The sequence below is a fragment of the Bubalus kerabau genome, chromosome 8, assembly GCF_029407905.1.
Source record: "Bubalus kerabau isolate K-KA32 ecotype Philippines breed swamp buffalo chromosome 8, PCC_UOA_SB_1v2, whole genome shotgun sequence".
Taxonomy (NCBI): Eukaryota; Metazoa; Chordata; class Mammalia; order Artiodactyla; family Bovidae; genus Bubalus; species Bubalus kerabau.
Window position 1 is genome coordinate 17750373 of NC_073631.1, and position 25736 is coordinate 17776108.

Consider the following 25736-nt stretch of genomic DNA (forward strand, 5'->3'; position numbering starts at 1 on the left):
ACTCAGTCATATCTGACACTACAATCCCATGGACTGTAGCCTGCCAGGCTCCTCTGTCCATGGAATTCTCCAGGCAAGAATACTGGATTGGGTAGACATTCCCTTCTCCAGGGGATCTTTCTAACCCAGGGATCAAACCCTGGTCTCCCATGTTGCAGGCAGATTCTTTAGCATCTGAGCCACTAGGGATGGCCCATTTTATCCTGAAATTAATACATTATCCTTGGCTGAAGTAGACTCAGGAGTTGAAGCTTCAAGAGTGAGGGCAGAGAGAGAGAGAGAAAACAGACTCTGTTTCAGTTGTGAAATTATTACAGTAAGGAAGTAAATGGTCCCCTTCAAAGTTACTCCTGAAAGCCTCTACTCTCATGACTTTATTATTGCCTTAGTCTGCTCTTTTGTCTTGAGAGTTCAACTATTAATACCATTTCAAGTCCGTTTTTATTTTGCATTTGGATAAAATGCCACCTCCCATTCTACTGTGTGGTACCCAGGATAATCCCTTATTACTTTCCCTGATTCTGAGCCCTCTGGGCATCCTCTCCTTGCTACTCAAATCTCCTCCTACACTTCTGACTAGCTATGTCAGCCTTGGGCAGCCCAGGAGACAGGAATAAAGTGGTTTGATGCTTGTTAAAAGAGTAACTGAATACAAAATATGCTCAAGAGGGAGACTAACCTTATCGATTAGAAAAAAAAAAACTACAGATTTTTTTCAAGTGTAACTTTAACACAGTTACATAATACACAGCATAATACAACCTATGAGATCCTGCTAAAACCACTTTAATAAACAAAATAATGTGTATCTGGGAATAGTAATAGTTGTATAGTAATAGCAGTTACATCAATGGAATCTGTGTTTTTGAGAATTGCAAAGCAAGCTGTATGAGAAATACTATGGTAAATTTAACTACACTAAATATGCTTGTCCTGGTTGTTTTTATTTTTAAAACTTGTGAGTGGTCCAGTGATTTGTCCTTGGTGAGTTTCCCATTATTTAAGAAATTTGAGCACTGGATGAATTTTCACCTGCCAGTGGGCATGCTGCTGCCAAGTCGCTTCAGTCGTGTCCAACTCTGTGCGACGCCCATAGACGGCAGCCCACCAGGCTCCCCCCTCGCTGGGATTCTCCAGGCAAGAACAGTGGAGTGGGTTGTCATTTCCTTCTCCAATGCATGAAAGTGAAAAGAGAAAGTGAAGTCGCTCAGTCGTGTCCGACTCTTAGCGACCCCATGGACTGCAGCCTACCAGGCTCCTCCATCCATGGGATTTTCCAGGCAAGAGTACTGGAGTGGGGTGCCATTGCCTTCTCCCGCCAGTGGGCATAGACATCAGCAATTACCAATAGTACCATGACAAATATTCAACAGCTTGACAAAAAATAGAAAATATAAACAATGCAATAAGATGCCTTTTTAATAAAGATTTGCTATTAAAATATCCTTTATTTTATGAACTCAATAGTAGCTGGTAGTAGTTATTTGGTACTTTTTATCTTCTAACACAACTAAAGGAAAAGTTGCCAATCTTTTATCAGTCTCTCATTTTTATTTCTTTTACCTGAAAATTTACTGGTCTGTGAAATCCCAAAGTGTAGTAACCACTGGATTGGCTGACTTCTATGATTCTCTGAATTCTCAAGGTATACAATCATATATATGTAGATATTAAAACTTTAATTTTTCTGTAAAATCCAACACTAGTAAAATCATCTTTTTTAGTAATAATTTATTTTCAAACTCACAAAAAAGTTGCAAACAAAGCTGCTTTATCAGTTACTCTCCTATGTGTGTGTATATTATTTTTTATGAACTGTTGAACAATAAGTTGTATCCATCATGCCCCTTTCCTCCTAAATGCTTCTGTGTATACTTCCTAAGAACAAAAGCAGACTTTTTACCTATTAGGATCCTTACCTATTAGGATGACTTTTATCAAAATGATAAGCAATAACAAGTGTTGGAGAGGATGTATAAAAGGGGATCCTCGAACACTGTGAGTGGGAATATAAACTGGTACAGCCATTATGAAAACAGTATGGAGGTTCCTCAGAAGTTAAAAATAGAACTGCCATATGGTCTAGCAATCCCACTTCTTGGTATACATATGAAAGAAATGAAATCTCCAAAAGATATCTACACTCCCATGTTCGCTGAAGCATTATTCATAATAGCGAAGACATGGAAACAACCTTAGTGTCCATCAATAGATAAACAGATAAAGATGTCACACACACACGTATCCCCATGCATTAAGTTACTCAGCCACGATGAAGAAGGTAATCCTGCCACTTACAACAGCGTGGATAAATACAGAGAACATTCAGATCAGATCAGATCACATCAGCCGCTCAGTTGTGTCCAACTCTTTGCGACCCCATGAACTGTAGCACGCCAGGCCTCCCTGTCCATCACCAACTCCCGGAGTTCACTCAGACTCACGTCCATCGAGTCAGTGATGCCATCCAGCCATCTCATCCTCTGTTGTCCCCTTCTCCTCCTGCCCCCAATCCCTCCCAGCATCAGAGTCTTTTCCAATGAGTCAACTCTTCTCATGAGGTAGCCACAGTACTGGAGCTTCAGCTTTAGCATCATTCCTTCCAAAGAAATCCCAGGGCCGATCTCCTTCAGAATGGACTGGTTGGATGTCCCATTATGCTAAGTGAAATAAGTCAGACAGAGAAAGATATGATTTCAGAAAATATATGATTTCACTTAAATGTAGAGAAAAAATTTTTTTAAGTCAAACTCATAGAAACAGTGACTAGAATACTAGTTACCAGGAGTTGGAGGGGTGGAGGAAATGAGGAGATGTCCATCAAAGGGTTCAGTTCAGTTTAGTCACTCAGTCGTATCCGACTCTTTGTGACCCCATGGACCACAGCATACCAGGCCTCCCTGTCCATCACCAACTCCTGGAGTTTGCTCATACTCACTTCCATTGAAGTGGTGATGCCATCCAACCATCTCATCCTCTTTCATCCCCTTCTCCTCCTGCCTTCAATCTTTCCCAGCATCAGGGTCTTTTCAAATGAGTCAGCTCTTTGCATCAGGTGGCCAAAGTATTGGAGCTTCAGCATCAGTCTTTCCAATGAATATTCAGGACTGATTTCCTTTAGGATGGACTGGTTGGATCTCTTTGCAGTCCAAGGGACTCTCAAGAGTCTTTTCCAACACCACAGTTCAAAAGCATCAATTCTTCAGCACTCAGTTTTCTTTTCTTTATAGTCCAACTCTGATATCCATAAATGACTACTGGAAAAACCATAGTTTTGACTAGATAGACCTTTCTTGGTAAAGTAATGTCTCTGCTTTTCAATATGATGTCTATGTTGGTCATAACTTTTCTTCTAAGGAGCATGCATCTTTTAAATTTAATGGCTGCAGCCACCATCTGCAGTGATTTTGGAGCCCCCAAAAATAGTCTGTCACTGTTTCCACTGTTTCCCCATCTATTTGCCATGCAGTGATGGGACCAGATGCCATGATCTTAGTTGCTGAATGTTAAGTTTTAAGCCAACTTTTTCACTCTCCACTTTCACTTTCATCAAGAGGCTCTTTTGTTCTTCTTCACTTTCTCCCATAAGGGTGGTATCATCTGCATTTCTGAGGTTATTAATATTTCTCCCGGCAACCTTGATTCCAGCTTGTGCTTCATCCAGCCCAGCATTTCTCATAATGTACTTGGCATATAAGTTAAATAAGCATGATGACAATATACAGCCTTGACGTACTCCTTTTCCTATTTGGAACCAGTCTGTTGTTCCATGTTCAGTTCTAACTGTTGCTTCCTGACCTGCATACAGATTTCTTAAGAGGCTGGTCAGGTGGTCTAGTATTCCCATCTCTTTCAGAATTTTCCAGTTTATTGTGATCCACACAGTCAAAGGCTTTGGCATAGTTAATAAAGCAGAAGTACATGTCTTTCTAGAACTTTCTTGCTTCTTCAATGATCCAGTGGATGTTAGCAATTTGATCTCTGGTTCTTCTGCCTTTTCTAAAACGAGCTTGAACATCTGGAAGTTCATGGTTCATGTATTGTTGAAGCCTGGCTTGGGGAATTTTGAGTATTACTTTGCTAGCATGTGAGGTAAATGCAATTGTGCAGTAGTGTGAACATTCTTTGAGCATTCTTTGGCATTGCCTTTCTTTGGGATTGAAATGAAAACTGACCTTTTCCAATCCTGTGGCCACTGCTGAGTTTTCCAAATTTGCATCAAAGGGTAAAAGTCTTCAATTATAAGGACTAAGTTCAGGGGGATACAGCATGGTTACTATAGTTAGTAATACCATATTGTACACTTGACATTTGCCACTATAGTAAATCTTAAGCGTTTTCACCACACACATACATCAAAGGCTATGAGGTGGTGGATATCTCAGCTAACATGACTGTAGATGTCATTTCACAAAGGAAACATAAATCAAATCATCACATTACACAGTTTAAATATATACACTTTTATTTGTCAGTTATACACCAACAAAGGTAATTCTTCCATTTATATAGCAGACTATGAAGTCTATTTTATACATTATTTTATTTAATTTAACACCATGAGTAGAACATTATTACATTTCAGGAATCAGGGGGCTTGGAGAGGTTAAATAATTGCTGAAGTTCATTGCAGCCTTCCCTAGACAATTCTCATGATTCCATCAAATATAGGATTCTGTTAAGTTAAACATTTTTAATCTATTCCTTTTCAATTAATTTTTATATAATGGACTCAAATTATAAACATAATAGGGGAATTATTTCAATGTTTCATGAAATATTCATTAAAATTGTCTTGTTTCTATTTATATATTACTTTCATTTGTTTTTGTGTACTCTTTGTATTCAGAATTGGGCTTTCCCTTGTGGTTCATTTATCCACAAAATATTTCCAATAAGATATACTGCAGAAAACAATTACAGCTGCTATAACAAAATGCATCTTCTGACTCATAAACAGTATGAACTTAAAGAATTCACTCCTTTAATAGCTTTCCAATACCAAAATATTACAAATAGCTACAATTAAGGCAGGCATACATTTTATCCCATTAATTATGGTATAGTTTTATAGTCTAATAATTTAAATTAAGCTCTCTTTGAGTTGGTGAAAAAAATTGTTTCTATTTTCTTTGTAAAATAATCTATTCTTCAAAATGTGTAATCATCTCTTCCATGAGGACTGCTAGGGCTTCTGACCATCCTCAATACCATTTTCTGCATACTTCCAACATCCATCCCTGCTCAAAACACATCGCAGATCTGTCCTTTTCTTTCTATCTCCAGTACTACTACCCTGACCTAAGAATCATCATTACTCATACGCAGTAATACACAGGCTTCCTGATCTTCCCCCATTTCTAGACCATAATTCACACTGAACCTAGAGTGATCCTATTATAACGTGTGTTAGATCCTCTTATTCCTCTGCTTAAACATCGCCAATATTTTATCATGCTCAGCACTGAATCTGATACCTTTACATAGCCTCAAGCCTCCACACTCTAGTCCCTCCTACTATTTTAACTTCTTCTGCCCACCCCCTCTACAGTCCCCTCCACCAAGCTCATTCCTGACTCAAGACTTCTGCACATGACCTTCCTTCTGTCTGGAAAGCTCTTCATTCAAAACTATATTTTGAACTTACTTTTTCTCATCATTCAGAGCTCAGGTTCCCCAGAAAGGCTATTTCCGGAATACCCTCACCCTGTCCTTCTCTACCAAGTTATGCTTCATTTTCTTACAGCCTTTCCTTTATTGCTTACTGATTTGTTGATGGGCTTAAATTTTACCAGCTCTCTAGGAAGGAGAAATTGAAATTGGACACTAATAACCAAACTGTTGTGAATGATTTACCATTTTCTGAGAAGCCTGCCTCCTTGTACAGTTCCTATATTATCACACACACTCTCTGCATGCTTGATCATCCATCTTGGTTCCCTATCTCTGTGCTATGACTTAGTTTGACAAACAAAATGTACTTCCTCTTTGCAAATATGAGGTTTTATAGTATGAGTGAGCCATTATTGGGTAAGGTAACCTGCCAATAGGAACCTAAGCTGAAGACAGAATTGCATTCAACAGAAACTCAAATATCACATCACGTCCTGTTAATACCGCAAGCACCCCACCCCTATTGTGTTCCATAGCTAAATGACAGCTTAAGAACTTCTTGCCTGAATATATGTGAGATGTAGAAGGCTGATACCTAGTCTTAGAACACTTAGAATACCAAGTGAAATACTGTTGCAAGAGTTAAAAACTGGCTAGTTAGCAGAATAGAGACATTCTTGGCTGCTGCTGCTGCTGCTAAGTCATGTCAGTCGTGTCCGACTCTGTGCGACCTCATAGATGGCAGCCCACCAGGCTCCCTCATCCCTGGGATTCTCCAGGCAAGAACACTGGAGTGGGTTGCCATTTCCTTCTCCAATGCATGAAAGTGAAAAGTGAAAGTGAAGTCACTCAGTCGTGTCTGACTCTTAGCGACCCCATGGACTGCAGCCCACCAGGTTTCTTCATCCATGGGATTTTCCAGGCAAGAGTATTGGAGTAGGGTGTCACTGCCTTCTCTGAGAGACATTCTTGGGTAAGGGGTTTCTGTGTGTCTGAGTTGCTCAGTCGTGTCCATCTCTGCAACCCCATGGACTGTAGCCCGACAGGCTCCTCTGTCCATGGAATTCTCCAGGCAAGAATACTGGAGTGGGTAGCTGCCATTCCCTTCTCCAGGGGATCTTCCCAATCCAGGAATCAAACCCAGGTCTCCCACATTGCAGGCAGATTCTTAACCAACTGAATTACCAGGGAAGAAGAGGGGCTGCAATTCACAAAATCATTCACAGTGAGTGGGACCCAATGCCTGCACCATTAGCATAGGAAAGAAGTGCAGAGCAGAGAGGAGTCTCTGAAACTGAGTACTTGGAACAAAACAAACCTGGTTTAAAATCTCGATTCCACCCCTATTAACCTAGATGTGAATTTTTGTTGATTATATATAAGATGTAAGTAATAATAACTACATTTTATAATTGCTTCTCAGACTATTGCACAAGATTTCCAGGAGAAATATCAATAACCTCAGATATGCAGATGACACCACCCTTATGACAGAAAGTGAAGAAGAACTAAGGAGCTTCTTGATGAAAGTGAAAGAGGAGAGTGAAAAAGTTGGCTTAAAGCTCAACATTCAGAAAACAAAGATCCTGGCATCCAGTCCCATCACTTCATGGGAAATAGATGGGGAAACAGTGGAAACAGTGTCAGACTTTATTTTTCTGGGCTCCAAAATCACTGCAGATGGTGATTGCAGCCATGAAATTAAAAGACGCTTACTGCTTGGAAGGAAAGTTATGACCAACCTAGACAGCACATTAAAAAGCCGAGACATTACTTTGCCAACAAAGGTCCGTCTAGACAAGGCTATGGTTTTTCCAATGGTCATGTATGGATGTGAGAGTTGGACTGTGAAGAAAGCTGAGCACCAAAGAATTGATGCTTTTGAACTGTGGTGTTGGAGAAGACTCTTGAGAGTCCCTTGGACTGCAAGGAGATCCAACCAGTCCATCCTAAAGGAGACCAGTCCTGGGTGTTCATTGGAAGGACTGATGTTGAAGCTGAAACTCCAATACTTTGGCCACCTGATGTGAAGAGCTAACTCATTTGAAAAGACCCTGATGCTGGGAAAGATTGAGGGAGGAGGAGAAGGGGACAACAGAGGATGAGATGGTTGGATGGCATCACCGACTCGATGGACATGGGTTTGGGTAAACTCTGGGAATTGGTGATGGACAGGAAGGCCTGGTGTGCTGAGATTCATGGGGTCACAAAGAGTCTAACATGACTGAGCGACTAGAGTGAACTGAACTGAACTACTGTATCTGCCAATAACTAGAGCATAATAAATATTCTTTCCCCTCTACTCTTCTTCTGCCTTCTCCCAGGATAGATCTAAGAAATGGGTTGCAACTAGCCTGGTCAGAGAATTAACTATTTTTGCTGTGAGACACTGGGGAAGGTAGAACAGGAGCTGACATTTTAACGTATTATAGGAGGATAAATGTTGAAACACTATCAATAAACCAGTGAGGGTAGAAGTTGGATAGTTATGCATAAAAAATCTTTTAACAGATATACTGCCAAAATTATGTAGATATGTGTGCAAGGATGATCACTGTGGTGTTGATTTCAACACACTCCACATAAACTGTATGAACACTCTATATGTGTCTTAATAAGGATCTGTGATGGAATGATATGTATTCTTTAAAATATACTAGTTAGAATAGCTCCAAGATACATTGTCAGATTAAAAAGCAAATTGCCCACATGTTATAATACAGTATAACTGAGTTTGTGTGTTTGTGTGTGTGGTGTGTTTATATAAGAATATATAAGATGACATGTGCATGAAGAAAATTCAGAAACAGAAACTGACAGGGGACATGATTCGGTGGGATGGAGTAGGAGTGAACACTGTTTAGATAGGGAGGGTTTTTACTTGAATTTCTTTACCTTTTGGTATTGCTTGATTAAAAAAAAAGACTGATAAGCATGTATTATTTTCATAATGAAAATAAAATAATTTAAAATATTCCTTAAAAGCTACTTAGCAAAGAGAAAGGGAGACAAGAAAAATCCAGAATGGCAAAAGATAGTTAAGAAGTTAAAATCCCCCTGTGGCATTTTACACTCAGCATTTGCAGCAGAGGCTTTAGAACATGATTAACATTTATGCTGAACACAGGCAGGAAATGGTGTCAGGGGACGTTCAGCTTTAAGGGATCCAATATGTTGCATTTTTGGTGTGTGAGTGCCATTTCTCACGGGACTCTCTGTTCCTTATCAGTTCCTGGAATACAGGAACGAGTAGAGCTGCACGCAGTTCTCAGGACTGAGATCATGGGAAAGGGCACCTGCTTGGATTCCTTTCAGTGACTCCCTTCAGTGACTCTCTTCAGTGACCTTGTATGTATTAGACTATCCATTTTGTTGCAACTGGTGGAATTTCATTCTTTGTAATGGCTGAGTAATCTTTTTACTGAAGATATATAAGCATGCATTTCTGCTAATAAAATACCCTTGTTCCACTAGAGACTTGGGTCCCCCATGTCCTTCTTTCTGTCTTCATTCTCTTCGGAGTGTGGAAGCCTGCCACACTCACTTTCTTGCCCGGGCTTTCATGACTTCCTTGAGAGGACGCCCTGTGCCTTTAGGAGCAGTACAAGCCCTGTGCATGGGCTTTATTGGTTTTCCACATAACTCAAGAGATACTGCTCTCTCTCTCTTTTTCTCTTTCTTTTCGTCAACTCTGGTCCCCAGGTCCCAGTCTGTAAAAGACTGCAACAAAATCGGATGATGAAAATCATACAAATGACTTAGAGGAGCCCACTGGTGGGATGATCAGATAAAATGCCTGGATGTTTGTTTCCATTCATTTAAGTGGTTCAGTCTTGGATGCTCACTGGAATCACCAGGGAGACTTAAAAATCTACCAAGACCTACCAGCAGAGAGTCTCATTTAATTGATCTGGGGAGGGGCCAAGCATGAGAGGCTGTTATGTTTTAAAATGCCTCCAGGTAATTCTCATTCAGCCAGAGTAGAAAACAACCGCATCTAACATTGCTCAGAACCCTCCAGGAAATATCGACATGCAGTTCTTGACCATCTACTACTATCGGGTAGAGACCTAGGAGTGTGTCCTACAAATACAAAGTGATTAAAAAACATTTAGAAATGAGCAAAGGAACTGAATAGACATTTTTCCAAAGAAGATATACAAATGGCCAACAAGTACATAAAAGGTCTCATCGCCAATCACCAGGAATATGCAAATCAAATATAATGAGATATCACCTCAGATCTCTTATAATGGCTATCATCAAAAAAAAAAAAAAATGAGAAATAACAAGTATTGGAGAGGATGTGGAGAAAAGGGAACCCTTGTGAACTGGTGGTGGGAATGTAAATTTGTATAGTCACTGTGGAAAACATTATGGAAGTTCCTCAAAAAAGTAAGAATGGTACTATCACAGGATCCAGCAATTCCTCTCCTGGGTATACATCCAAAGGAAATGAAATCACTGTCTCAAAGAGAGATCTGTACCCCCATGTTCATTTGTAGCATTATTCACAATAGTCAAGATATGGAGACAGCCTAAGTGTCTTATCAAAAGAAGAATGGATAAAGAAAATATGGTAAAAATATACAGTGGAATGAAATTCAGCCTGAAAAAAAGAAAGAAAGAAATCTTGCCACTTATGACAAAACATGGATGGACCTTGAAAAGACTAAGCTAAGTGAAATAAGCCAGAAAAAAAACAAACACTTTGTGATCTCATTTACAAGTGGAATCTAAAAAAGCCAAATTCAGAGAAGCAGAGAGTAAAACAATAGTTGCCTGGGGCTGGGGAGTGAGGGAAATGGGGAGGGGTTGGTAAAAGGGAACAAACTTTAATTTGCAAGACAAGGAAGTTCTGAGATCTAAGGGACAGCAGGATGACTATAGTTAATACAGCATCATATGTTTGAACGTTGGTGAGAGAGAAAATCTTAAATAGCATCACCACAAAAAAGGGTGATTATATGATTGAAGCTAATGCTAAGGGTGATCACTTTGCAATATACAAGTGTATGTGGTACATTGTATACAATGTAAATCCACACATTATGTACCTTAAACTTATATAATGTTATGTCAATTATATTTCAATAAAGCTGTATAAATAAATAAAGGACAAAAAAATTTCAGCCAAGTAACAATTACATTTGGATTTGATATATTTTGATCTGTCTGTAACTGTGCAATTTGTGGATGACAAGTAGAAAAATTATGTTTTTTCATTAAAAAAAATTTTATTGGAGTATAGTTGTTTTACAATGTTATGTTAGTTTCTGCTGTACAGTAAAGTGAATCAGATATATATATATATATATATATATATATATATATATGCTGCTAAGTCGCTTCAGTCGTTTCCGACTCTGTGCAACCCCATCGACGGCAGCCCACCAGGCTCCTCTGTTCCTGGGATTCTCCAGGCAAGAATACTGGAGTGGGTTGCCATTTCCTTCTCCAGATATATACCACATCTTCATCCATTTCCCTATTGATGGCCATTTAGGTTGCTTCCATGTCCTGGCTATTGTAAACAGCACTTCAGTGAAGATTGGGGTGCATGTATTTTCTGGAATTATGGTTTTTTCTGTATAAATAATGGCAGAAAAATAATACATTCTATATTCAATAGTAGATAACTAAATAAAAATAGGTTCTGTGGTAACTGCACTAACTTGAAACTTTTTTATGTGATAACAATTATCCTAAGAGCTTATCTGGTACCCGAACCATTTTATTCCAGCTGTAGTCCACAAGGCAGCCACTTTTCATAATCACTGGGAGCTTGCTAGAAATGCAGAATCACTAGCTCTGGGAAACCTGCTAAATTTAGAATAAGCATCAGGCAAAATCTCCAGATTATTCATAGACAGTAAAGTTTGAGAAACACTGTGTGTTAGTTCTTAGAAGCATTTAAAATCTTTAGACCTTCTTAACCAAATCCCATGTTACTGACAGAGATTTGGTTATTCTGAAACTGAATGGCTAACATCCCAACAATGTGTATAACAACAACAACATTAACAGAAACCACTTATTGTTACCAGTTACTATCTACAGGGCACTCTGTGGTGGCACTAGCAGTAAAGAACCCATGTGCCAATGCTGGAGACGTAAGAGACCTGGGTTCAATCTCTGGGCTGGGAAGATCCCCTGGAGGAAGGCATGGCAACCCACTCCAGTATTCTTGCCTAGAGAATCCCATGGACAGAGGAACCTGGCAGGCTGCAGTCCATGGAGTCACAAAGAGTTGGACACAACTGAAGCAACTTAGCGTGCAAGCACATGTTCGGACACAATACACACTTCATATATATTATTTTCACAAAAATCTAAAGAACTATGTATTATTGTTCTTTCCCTTTATTAAGGAGTCAATTGAGATTCAGGTGTATTAAAGTCTCACAGCTGATAAATGGCAAAACTAAAATTTAAATTCAGATCTGGTTAAAATAGTTATTTCATTATTCTCCATGGGCTTTGCAAAGATTATATTAATAATTTTGATGGTATGGTAGAGTATTTATTACACTTTCAAAAAATCATTTAAAAGGAGACTTAAGTAACCTCTAATTTAAAGTTACAGTCACTGCAGAACATACAGCAACAATAAACAAAGAGAGAAAAGTTAGATCATAAGATATGTCAGTCAATCACATATTATATTTTACTTAAAATGCACACATACACATGGTTTTAGTTTGCATAGTAATTTGATCAATAAGTGTATTCAGAAACCTTGCAGTCAAAATTTTCAGGCCTTGAAACATGGCCAAGAGAAACATTTTGTTCAAGTTTCAATTAAGCATTAATAAAAAAAAATAGGTTTATACAAAAACAAGAGTAGAACTTTTCAATATATTGAAAGTGTGCAGAAGTATATAAGTGAAAGTTCACTCAGTCATGTCCAACTTTTTGTGACCCTATGGACTATACAGTGCATGGAATTCTTCAGGTCAGAATACTGGAGTGGGCAGCTGTTCCCTTCTCCAGGGGGTCAAACCCAGATCTCCCACTTTGCAGGTGGATTCTTTGCCAGCTGAGCCACCAGGAAAGCCCAAGAATATTGGAGTGGGTAGCCTATCCATTCTCCAGCGGATCTTTCTGACCCAGGAATTGAACCAGGGTCTCCTGCATTGCAGGCGCATTCTTTACTGGCTGAGCTACCAGGGAAGCCCAAAAGTATATAAACGAGCTTCTAAGTGGATCTTGTCTTTCCTGAGAAAAATGCCAAAGTAGAAAATCAGTCTGAGATGGAAAAAATCTTTATCATTTATCATAAGAAAATACCATTTAACCTATTTCCTTACTCTGAAGACTGATTAAACTTCAGGTGGAATTCAATTACAAAATGCACATTACCAACAATACATACAAGGCACATCTCTCTCAATCACAAAGTTTTTCCCCACTGATCTGTACTAGCTTCTACCTTGGACTTTCGACTTGAACTGAAACAATTTTTGTTGGAAACAACTGTTGCTCTGGGTAGGTAAAAATCAGTCTTATTGCTACTACAAGAAGCAATAGAAGGTTACCTACTGACCACAGAAGTTATGTATTTTCAGCATGGTTGGACTTATGTGGGTATGCATATGTCCAGTCATGCTGAAAATATTAGTACTGAGGACTATACCAACGTGAACATGAATTAATTAATTTACTATTAGGTTTCTGAAGCCCATCCTAGACTGTGCTTCTCTGGTTCATGGTGCCTATTGAAGAGTTGATTGAATTTGGCATTCGTGTTCAATCAGCCACTACATACTTCTAGTTCTGTGTGTGGCTGAGAGGACAGCTAATTTAAAACTGAATAATAAGAAAAGTGTAAAAATAATAAGTAGATCTGATAAGGAAGATTTTTTAAAAAGGGACCAAATGAATGACAATTCCCATTGAGTGGCAAAAACATTACTTACCCTAAGTTTGAAGTGAAAGTGAAAGTCGCTCAGTCGTGTCCAACTCTTTGCGACCCCATGGACTCCATGGAATTCTCCAGGCCAGAATACTGGAGTGGGTTGCCATGCCCTCCTCCAGGGGATCTTCCCAACCCAGGGATCAAACCCAGGTCTCCTGCATTGCAGACAGATTCTTTCCCAACTGAGCTATGAGAATATTGGAGTGGGTAGCCTTTCCCTTCTCCAGAGGATCTTCCCAACCCTGGGATGGAACCCAGGTCTCCCACACTGCAGGCAAATTCTTTACCATCTGAGCCCTACTTCCCCTACACAAGGGAAGCCCTACTCTAAGTTTAAGAGCTGTCAAAATTTCATCCAATATTAACACTCCAACACAAATAAATCTGAGAAATTTCGCATTTTCTATTACAAAGGAGGGTGAAATCAGTGAGTATCTGACATGGGTATACTGGGGAAATATAAACAAAATCTTTTCCCAACCCAGAAAATCTCTCCACAAAGGTAGTGGAGAAAGAAAACATTATTATCAGAGAAGCATTATACAGAATGTGATGTTCTTCGCAGGCAATACACTAAGAGATTGCAAGAACAGAAAGGAATCTCACTCTTTTTATAGCCAAGCAGATACAGCCCATCACTTACATGTTCTCTAGGTAAACAATAATTAACTAGTCCTCGAGTAAGAGGATTTCAGAGTACCATTGATCACACACAGTTTATCCTAATTTTACCTGATAATTGAGGTGACTGACTGCATTAATGTATTGGTTTTATAACTCACATATGTATGACATAGTTTTGCAGCTTGGAGCAAGGGGCCCACTAATGTTAGGTTCCTACAGTCTCTAGAAATGGAGATATAGGGGTGCTACATCCCTTGATGTTTTCATTTCAAAGAAAGGACCTCCAGGTCCTTAAGAGAGACAGTTCATATAGCTAATGAGAGATCTATTTAGTCTTCAAAAGAATTTGTATGCATTTCAGAGAAAGGAGAATATATGAACAAATCACGAGTTTTCTAGTGCATTTCTAAAGTAAATGGTTGGGACTCCCTGGTGGTCCAGTGGCTAAGACTTCACTTTTCAGTGCAGGGGTGTGGGTTTGATCCCTGATCAGAGAGCTAAGATCCCACGTGCCTTGTGGCCCCAAACCCAGAACTAAACAACAGAAGCAATGCCGCAACAAATTCAATGACTTTAAAAATGGATCACATCCAAAAAAAAGGAAATTTAAGAAAAATGTTTTTAAAAAAATGCTCTGAGAAAAAGGAGCGGCAACTCTCCACCCTCATTTTCAACAGGGAGAATTAAGCCTCTTATTTTTCATTTGTATTTGTCCTTAAAGGCAGCATAACATACCCAGGGCGTCTACTTTTTCCACAAGCCCAAAGGAATCGTAAGGACACCTGATTAGGACATAAAAGGACTCTGTGAAGTCCCAGGGAAGCTTTGGCTTTGAAACTTGGATCAAACCACTTAAATTTTCTGAACCTCAGCTTCCTCATCCATAAAGTGAGGATATGAATGCTTACCTCACAGAATTGTTACAGAGATTAAATGAAGGGTTAAAAAATCAAATGCATCTGAAGTTCCTCCTAAACCATAAAGCCCTCCGGGCCCAGTCAGCAGGTGCCCTTCACCTTGTGCTTTCAGTGAGCCGAGGACGCCTAGGAAGGCTTGTTTGCAAAGAACCCTGATTATTTCCTGTTTGCAAAATCCCACTACCAGGGACTGATTCTCTCTCCAAAATGCAGATGCTCTCAGACAACCAACACATTAGCATCATGTCCAAGTCAGTGAGAACATGTTTACCCTCTGCAGGCTCCAGAGAGCAGCTATGCTGGAGAGCAGGGTGGAGGTCATAGCCACAGCAGGCTGCTGGACTCTCTAGTGGGAGAGAGGTAGAGGAGTTGTGCCCAAACAGCTCAGTTCCTTTCAGAGTTAGCCCTGCCCCAAGGTCATGGAGAAAAGGCACGGTGGAAGTTCTTAACTCCCAATCGTTCTGGCAGGAGATTACTTCCTCTTTTTAGGAGAAGAATGGGACATTCATTTCAAAACATTCTCATTGTGCAAATTTTCTCTATCCAAATCACCAAGTGTTCTATTTCCATTATTTCTAAATTTTGAAATCAGAGTTCATCAAGGAGGGGAACAGTTATGATATCATGTAGGAAAGGGGAACCAGAAGATTATCCAATCCTCAAGAAGGGATAGTGGTACTGTTTTAATAGGCTCAGGCTTTTATAGATAAAAGCCCTTTATCTATATATTAAAAGCCTTTTTTAATAGGCTTTTAATAGAACACTGTTTTCACAGACACATGGCTTGATAAGGGTCTGTTTCCAAAAAAGGCTAAGAAACTCTGCACATCCCAACCTGAGTTTCTTTCTAAAATCCTGACTACATCTCATAAAAGGATAGCTCAGCTATCCTTGAACTGAATAGCTTGAGATAGAAGGTAAATTTACAGTGAGGAGGTTCTGGCATAGAGCTCTGTTCCAAAACACACTAGGAAGATTGCCAACTCCTAGTGGGAAACTTTCTGTCATAAGGAAACAGAGGCTACTACTCAATACCATCATAATCCAATTTCTGCAGGTTTTACTGCATAGGGGACTGTCAGAATCAGACTCTGCTAACATGACTCTCTGGGTCATTTTGCCTAACATGGAGCTTGTTACACACACACACACACACATGTGCTCCCATGTACTAATTCCTAAGGCTGAATAAAGAAAACTGTAAATGGTAGTAGTTGGAAAGAGATGCATTTGAGTTTAAGAATAACAAGTCAGTAATAGCTGACATTTGTAGACACCCAAGGAATCAGGCATTATTCAATGGGTTTAGCATCTATTCATTCATTCAATCCTTACAGCATTCCTAGGAGGTGGGTATAAGATCAGAAACTATAAAACTCCTAGAGGAGAACATAGGCAAAACACTTTCCGACATACATCACAGCAGGATCCTCTATGACCGACCTCCCAGAATATTGGAAATAAAAGCAAAAATAAACAAATGGGACCTAATTAAACTTAAAAGCTTATGCACAACAAAGGAAACTATTAGCAAGGTGAAAAGACAGCCTTCAGAATGGGAGAAAATAATAGCAAATGAAGCAACTGACAAACAACTAATCTCAAAAATATACAAGCAACTCCTACAGCTCAATTCCAGAAAAATAAATGACCCAATCAAAAAATGGGCCAAAGAACTAAATAGACATTTCTCCAAAGAAGACATACAGATGGCTAACAAACACATGAAAAGATGCTCCACATCACTCTGTATCAGAGAAATACAAATCAAAACCACTATGAGGTACCATTTCACACTATTCAGAATGGCTGCGATCCAAAAGTCTACAAGCAATAAATGCTGGAGAGGATGTGGAGAAAAGGGAACCCTCTTACACTGTTGGTGGGAATGCAAACTAGTACAGCCACTATGGAGAACAGTGTGGAGATTCCTTAAAAAACTGGAAATAGAACTGCCTTATGATCCAGTAATCCCATTGCCAGGCATACACACTGAAGAAACCAGAATTGAAAGAGACACGTGTACCCCAATGTTCATCGCAGCACTGTTTATAATAGCCAGGACATGGAAGCAACCTAGATGTCCATCAACAGATGAATGGATAAGAAAGCTGTGGGTACATGTACACAATGGAGTATTACTCAGCCATTAAAAAGAATACATTTGAATCAGTTCTAATGAGGTGGATGAAACTGGAGCCTATTATACAGAGTGAAGTAAGCCAGAAAGAAAAACACCAATACAGTATACTAACGCATATATACGGAATTTAGAAAGATGGTAATGATAACCCTGTATACGAGACAGCAAAAGAGACACTGATGTATAGAACAGCCTTTTGGACTCTGTGGGAGAGGGAGAGGGCGGGATGATTTGGGAGAATGGCATTGAAATACGTATACTATCATATATGAAAAGAGTCGCCAGTCCAGGTTCGATGCACAATACTGGATGCTTGGGGCTGGTGCACTGGGACGACCCAGAGGGATGGAATGGGGAGGGAGGAGGGAGGAGAGTTCAGGATGGGGAACACATGAATACCTGTGGCGGATTCATTTTGATATATGGCAAAACCAATACAATATTGTAAAGTTAAATAAAATTAAATTAAAAAAAATAAAATAAATAAAACTACCTGAAGCATAAAAATAAATAAAGAGGAGGAAACTGAGACAGCTCAAGTACATTTCTAAGGTCGCACAACCAGTAGAGATAGAGCTGGGATTCAAATTCAGGCCATCTGGCTCCAGAATCCTGTGTTCTCACCACTCAGACATTTCTTTTCAGGGGTCTTAAAGCAGAACTTTTGTTACAAATATAGCACTTACATTCCAATTTGTTTCTTCTTTTTCTGCTCTAGGTTGCTCAGAGCATAAACTTTTTCTGCTCTACAATATTTAAAGATCTGTTTTTCCCAGTTCACAGTAGGGGAGCTTGTTCACACAGGTAGAAATACTTATGCAATCAGTAAGTTACTTTATCTGCAAGCAGAATACAAGACAAATTTGTTGTTGTTGTTGTTACCAAATTAAAGTTCATAAATTACCATATGATAGCTTTTGTAATTTTGTCTTAATGTGCTTTGGATATGGCCAAAATATAACCACATTGACTTAAACTAATTAACTAGATTAACTAATTGTTCAAGGGGGTTATTTTTTTATTTTCATATTGTCGTTCTTCTTCAGTTGTTAAGTCTTACCTGACTCTTTGCGACCCATGGACTGCAGCACGCCAGGCTTCCGTGTCCTTCACTATCTCACAGAGTTTGCTCAAACCCATGTCCATTGTGTCGGTGACGCCATCCAACCATCTCATCCTCTGTCTTCCCCTTCTTCTCCTGCCCTTAGTCTTTCCCAGCATCAGGGTCTTTTCCAGTGAGTCAGCTCTTTGCATCAGGTGGCCAAAGGATTGGAATTTCAGCTTCAGCATTAGTCCTTCCAAGGAATATTCAGGGTTGATTTATTTTAGGATTAACTGGTTTGATATCCTTGCTATCCAACAGACTCTCAAGAAACTTCTCCAGTACCATAATTCAAAAGCATCAATCCTTCACTGCTCAGCCTTCTTTATGGTCCAACTTTTACTTTCACATGTGACTACTGGAAAAACCATACCTTAGACTACACAAACCTTTGTCGGCAAAGTGATGTCTCTGTTTTTTAAAATGTTGTCTAGGTTGGTCATAGCTTTTCTTCCAAGAAGCAAGTGTCTTTTAATTTCATGGCTGCAGTCACCATGTGAAGTGATTTTGGAGCCCAAGAAAATAAAATCTGTCTCTGCTTCCAGTTTCCCCCTTTCTATTTGCTATTAAGTGTTAGGACTGGATGCTGTGAGCTTAATCTTCTGAATGTTGAGTTTCAAGCCAGTTTTTTCACTCTCCTCTTTCACTTTCATCAAGAGGCTCTACAGTTTGTCTTAACTCTGCTTCATATCTGAGGTTGTTGATATTTCTCCTAGCAATCTTGATTCCAGCTTGTGATTCATCCAGGCTGGCATTTCACCTGATGTACTCTGCATGTAAGTTAAATAAGCAGGGTGACAATATACACAGCCTTGACGTACTCCTTTCCCAAATTTGAACAAGATTGTTGTTCCACGTCTGGTTCTAACTGTCGCTTCTTGACCTGCAAACAGGTTTCTTAAGAGGCAGATCAGGTGATTGGGTATTTCCATCTCTTAAAGAATTTTCCAGTTTGTTGTGATCCACACAGTCAAAGGCATTAGCATAGTCAATGAAGCAGATGTTTTTTCTGGAATTCCCTTGCTTTCTCCATGATCCCACAATGTTGATAATTTGATCTCTGGTTCCTCTGCCTTTTTAAAATCCAGCTTGTACATCTGGCAGTTCTTGGTTCATGTACTATTGAAGTCTAATTTGAAGGATTTTGAGCATTAAAAAGGATTTTGCTGGCATGTGAAATGAGTGCAATTGTACAGTAATTTGAATATTCTTTGGTATTGCCTTTCTTTGGGATTGGAATGAAAACTGACCTTTTCCAGTCCTGTGGCCACTACTGAGTTTTCCAAATTTGCTGGCATATTGAGTGCAGCACTTATCAAATTAGCTAAGTCCCCTATGCTGCAGCCTATAGGGTCACAAAGAGTCGGACCTGACTTAGCAACTGAACAGCAAAGTAACGCTCAGGACAAGTAATAATTAAAACTGTAGTGACTGCAGCATCATTAATATTGTACTTATTTTTTTAGATTAAACAGAATCATTTAGAGTAATATATGTATATTATAATTTATTTCACCCTGACTCTCAATCCCCTAATTTAGTCTCAGGACAAAACAATACTGTTTTAATAATTCAAAAGAGAAAATCTGTGTAATCTTCTGAATGGAGATGCATAAATATCCATTTCATAAAATTCAACACTCATTTATGATTAAAAATAATAAATAGGAACAAACAGGGTTATCTTTAGCCAGATAAGGAGAATTTATTATTTCAGTCAGGAGCTAAGCAAGGATGCCTGTTATTACCACCACTCTTCTGTGTTGTAATGAAAGCTCAGGGAAGTTGGATAAGGTGAGAAAAACTAAAGAAGAGAAATAATTTCTGAAAAAAAATGAAAATTTCTGGAAAAAGATGAAAATAATCACTCTCAAATTACCTGATTTCCACACAATCCAAGACTATAAGTTTTACTACGCTTTATCACTTTGTTGGTGGTGTTATTTCTATTTTCTTAGAGATTTCCTCAATTTTACTTTCCATCAGTTTTAATTTCCAGGACATGTTCTTCTTCTCTGAATGTTCCACTTTTCATCTTCCTGCTCCTCGTTCATAACTGAAATCTCTTTTTATCTCTTTGGCAATATTAGGGTTTTACTTTCCCTATGTTTTATTATGCTCCTTGAACTTTTCTGCTTCTTGTGAATTTCTCTCTCCCTTGCCCTTCCCCCTTTGTCCTGTGTTTTTCATGACAAATGTTTTTCTAAAATGTCTCAAATTCTTGGTGGCTCCATTTGTATTTAAAGGTTGTGACTGGAAAGTTTTTTCTCACCTGTAAGACATTAACCATTTTCTGAGTCACCCACAAATAAGTCTCTGAATATCTTTCTCTTGCATTGATTTCTTTCTCACTTACTCTGTTTAAGAAGTATTAGTCTGACTTCTAGAGATATTGACACAAAGCATGAGAGAAGAGCTAAGGTGTTCCTCGTTGGATATGCAGCCCTTCACTCAATTATCTGTTTTTTGGATGTGCGCCCACCTGTCAGATCACAATCATTGTCTACCTGGTCCAACTTCTCCAGGTGGAAGAGTTTCTCTATATAATCTCCACCTTCCAAAATTCTCTCTAAGTCTCTCATATGCTGCTTTCTCCTCTCCATTTTAGACATTTCTGGGTTTAGAAGGTAGTGAAGATAAATGCATTTGTCCATCAGCCATATTTATCCAGGAGTCCATGCTTGAATATTAGTCCAAGGAGCCAATTTCCTGCAACATCCTTACGGCAGTGGCTCAATATAAATGAATTGTTGATTTTGAAATACTGGAAGTTCAAACCCACAATATTGTGAAGTGACTAAAAACAAAATGTAACATCAGAAAGCATTAATTCTGAGAAGCCACTGCATCCATTGCAAAAACTCTGGCAAGTTCTCAACTTGAGCAATAACAAGACTGTTCAAAAGCCCTGGGAAACAGACGAAGAAAGAGAATTTCAAGGTCAGATGTTCTTAAATGCTAAACAGAAAGGGGTACTTCTAAGAAATCTCCTTAACTTATCCCTCCATTGTTAAACATGGATCCTTGCCCCAGAGATTAGAAACCAGGCAGGGCTATCTGTAAGATGAAGAAAAAGAGTCCACAGCTTTTCTTTAAATCCATTCAAGTATCAGACCTGTCAGATGACATAGAAGGCCCTACACTTAATTTGTGTCATTTGGACAAAAGTATCTCAAAACTTTAAGGATATTAAAATAGAGGATCAGAGATGACCCTAATATTACTAGACAATCACAAGTGTATGAAAGGGACTGTATAATTATGGAAGAGCACGGAAAAGGAAGTAGCAGAGGTTACTAGGTGATATAAAACTTATGAGTTGGACACAGAGAATCTAAGATATTCCTGGTGGTCATTTTCCGCCCTCCCTGAATGTGCTATTGGAATTGATGGATGGCCTTCAGCTTTTGCAGTGGAAAAATAGCTGGCTCTCAGCCAACTATCCCTAGAGGTAAGAGGTGGAGGATTCAGATAATTTATCGTTTGCTCCAAATCAATGTTTGTTTTTATAGCACATCTATCTTAAAGCAAGTTCCCTGGTTGATGAAATTCAGAATGTACAAAAAAGACCAATTGCTACACACAAAAAACCCTGGAATTGCTGCACATAATTCCATAATATATTTGTAACACACACACACATACACACACACTCTGCAGGGTTTCTTTGACTATTGCAATAAACTAGGGTAAATAAGAAAGAACTTAAATTATAAGCCTTGAAGCAAACATGATTTCACAGTCATAAGCTATTTTACAAGTATGAATAAGATCCTTCTGGAGTAAATTCTACAGGGAGTTTTGGGGGGAAAAAAACAAGAAAAACAGTCTCTAGTCAATAAGATAGAATGAACACAAAAGCATCAACAACAGAAACCCACAATTGCCAGAAACACACAGCTTAAACAAATAAATACTAATCAACATCACATATTAATCCTATGCATAAGAGGAGGTGTTAAGAAAAGATGATAAAGGCTTCTGGGATGGTGAAATGTGTGCAAAGGAGCACACTATTGCTAGGACCTGAAATAGAAAACATTCCTCGTACGTACTCCCATCTGCTATTAGCTAGGTGATCAATCCAGAAACGATCCTTTAAGATTAATTCAAGCTCAACCACAATTTGGCCTTCTGAATCATTTTTCGCTTTTCTCTGTTTATGACCGGGAGCTGGGGTTGCCTGGTATTCAGTCAGCTATGTGGTTGTTCTATAAGCCATTGAAAGTCATGGCCACACTTCAGTTACTATGCAGGCAACAGTAATTGTCACACAGACCAGTTTTAAATGTATTGGCAAGGTATACAGAGGTTATTCTGTCAAGAACCAACAGATGTTACATTTATATTACTTACTTAAGGAGAAAATCTATCTCCTGAGCTCTTTTGTTTTCAAGTTCATGTAACCTGGAAAAACCCAGTGTGGTACTTAATCAATAAGATGAGAGATTGGATATATATGTTCTCCAAAATCCTACTTAAAAACAGTGTTCTGACACTCATAACAGCACGCCTTCTTAATGGATGAATTATCTCTTCTTTTCTTTCTTGCAAACAAAGGTGGGGGCAGATTCTTCCTCATTTATGTGGTAATACTAGCTTAAATCAGGTTCTCCCCAAACCAGGGATCTGGATACAAGTAATCCATTAAGGATGTGCTATCCGAGGAGACCAGTGAGGGGTAAAAGGAGCAGGATTGGAAAGGGGTCCAACCCAGGCAAGAGGGTAGTTCAGGGAAGGAGTCCTAAGCCAGGCCTGATCCAGAGCAGGACTTGAGAAAAATGACATCTCACAGTTTCTCCATCTGGAGGCAAAGAAGCTGAACTTCTGTACTCCTCCACTGCTCGGCTGTTAGTTACAGGATGCCCAGGAGGGAGGAGAAGGCGCCCTCCACTTCCTCCAGCTCTCCGTTCTGGCTCCATGGGCAAACCTCTGAAAGTCACAGGAGTGAGTAATTAGCAGCAACAAATCAAGAGGGTGGAGGATGGAGCCAAAGGGCATCTTGGCAGGGCACCGCTGCATCTGTTAAGAAAGGTAGTCATGCTGTGTTACTCTAACCGGGATCAGAAAGTTTCCCTTCTTCTTCTATCACTGCTTGTGATCCATATCCTATTTATAATCTCCTTTTGAGGACCCCCACTTTGGAGATCTGCTGCCTAACAGTCTCTCTCTAAACTCCAAGTCTTTTCCCACACTGTACCATCTCGGACCCTGTAGCATGAACAACATAAAACATTTTTATTATCGGTCTGTGGCAAAGGGATTCCCTAATCAAAGAGTGAAGGGTTAGCTGTGCAACCTGAGGATGAAAGCTCTTTAGGTGTTTCACTGGAAGGACTGAGAGGGAGGAAGGCTAAGTTCTTAGAGACACGTCCATGGTCTTCAAACTGGCCATGGGCCAGATGATGCAAGCCTGTGCACAGCTGAGCATGGAGAACATCCAGATAGCTTCATGAAGTTCTCAGAGAGACTTGTCTGCATGGCTCCCAGAGCCCTAGCTTAGAACCTGTGCTGGCCTGAGGCCCAGGAGAGAAGACAGCAGAAGCTCCTCTTACTACTAAGAACCAGAATTGCATCATGGATGGAAAAGATCCAGGGATGTTGAATTCTGTTCCAAGATACAGTTTGATATTTCATGTCCATGTGGCACTCTTTGTTGTCATTTTTAAAATAATTATTCAAATTGTAACAACCAAATTACACATTTTTTCCCTTATAGTAACCAAACATATCCTCCCAATTTTTCTTATGAAAATTCTTAAAAGCTAGTGGTTATTGTCCTATTATGTGTTTATAAAATCTAGGAGGAGTTTACAGATGAAGATAATATTTAGAAATGATGAATAATTTATTAGATCTTTGCTTGAACTCTGAAATTTGATCAAAGAGTGACTTCTGATACTTATTCATTAATTATGAATGGCAAACCTTCATGCTTCCTGCTAAGAGTACTATTTGTTACAAATCAGCCCAACTCCCTTTAATCCTTTCCTCTGCATCATACTGGGCAGGGAAGCTCCCCCTCCTCTGATTTTGGCTTGTGCAGGTCACAACCCTACCTTGACATTGGTGGTGGTGGTGGTTGTTTAGTCACTAAGTTATGTTGACTCTTTGTGACCCCATGGACTGTAGCCTGCCAGGCTCCTCTGTCCATGGGATTCTCCAGGCAAGAATACTGGAGTGGGTTGCCATTCTCTTCTCCAGGGGATCTTCCCAACCCAGGGATCGAATCAGGATCTCCTGCATTGCACACAGATTCTTTGCCAACTGAGCCACCAGGGAAGCTCCATCTGTGACCCTCCACCTGCCCAAATCCTTCCCACCTCTCAAGACTATTTGAAATGTCATCTCCTTGAAGAACCTTTCCCGTTTCTCCCATTGAAGTTTCATTTTTTCCTCCAATGATTCTTCAGCATGCCCATGATCTCACTTTTGTAACTCTTATTGTACAAAACTAGTCTGATAGTTGTTTTCCTGTCTCTGAAAGTAGACTTTAAGTTCTTATTCATTTTGGCATTTTTCACCTATAGAGAGGCTTTACATAAAGAGCTCAATAGATGATCTTGAGTTGAATGTAGTTATAAGAATGTTTTGCATCTCTACAACATGTTGCACGATACGAGACACTGAGGAGAAAAAGATATATAAAAAGATGAAAACAACAATTCTTGAACTTCTAGTCTTATCTTAAAACTACCACATTTAAAAAAAAATTACAACAGATTTTACTAAACACTGTGAAAGATATGAGTACAAAGTACCATGGGAGTACCACCACTACCTGAGGAAAAGGCAGTAGGTAACATCTGCTTGAAATTAAGACTCTTACTCCTTGGAAGGAAAGTTATGACCAACCTAGAAAGCATATTGAAAAGCAGAGACATTACTTTGTCAACAAAGGTCTGTCTAGTCAAGGCTATGGTTTTTCCTGTGGTCATGTATGGATGTGAGAGTTGGACTGTGAAGAAAGCTGAGCACCGAAGAATTGATGCTTTTGAACTGCGGTGTTGGAGAAGACTCTTGAGAGTCCCTTGGACTGCAAGGAGATCCAACCAGTGCATTCTGAAGGAGATCAGCCCTAGGATTTCTTTGGAGGGAATGATGCTGAAGCTGAAACTCCAGTACTTTGGCCACCTCATGCGAAGAGTTAACTCATTGTAAAAGACTCTGATGCTGGGAGGGATTGGGGGCAGAAGGAGAAGGGGACAACAGAGGATGAGATGGCTGGATGGCATCACTGACTCGATGGACGTGAGTCTGGGTGAACTCCGGGAGTTGGTGATGGACAGGGAGGCCTGGTGTGCTGCGATTCATGGGGTCGCAAAGACTTGGACACGACTGAGCAACTGAACTGAACTGAACATCTGCTTTAAAATGAGAAGGAAGATGAGGCTGATGGATGCCCTGTGGCTACCAGGT

General features: G+C 39.5%; 1 long non-coding RNA gene across 1 annotated transcript in view; it reads right to left on the bottom strand.

The window, feature by feature from the left end:
* Positions 1–1396: 1396 nt before the first annotated feature.
* The window catches only part of LOC129658927 (uncharacterized), a 132650-nt gene continuing 108310 nt past the window's right edge, over positions 1397–25736 (bottom strand). The window contains exon 2 of the long non-coding RNA XR_008717589.1: positions 1397–2660. This is a non-coding gene — a long non-coding RNA (uncharacterized LOC129658927). The remainder of the gene's footprint in view (positions 2661–25736) is intronic.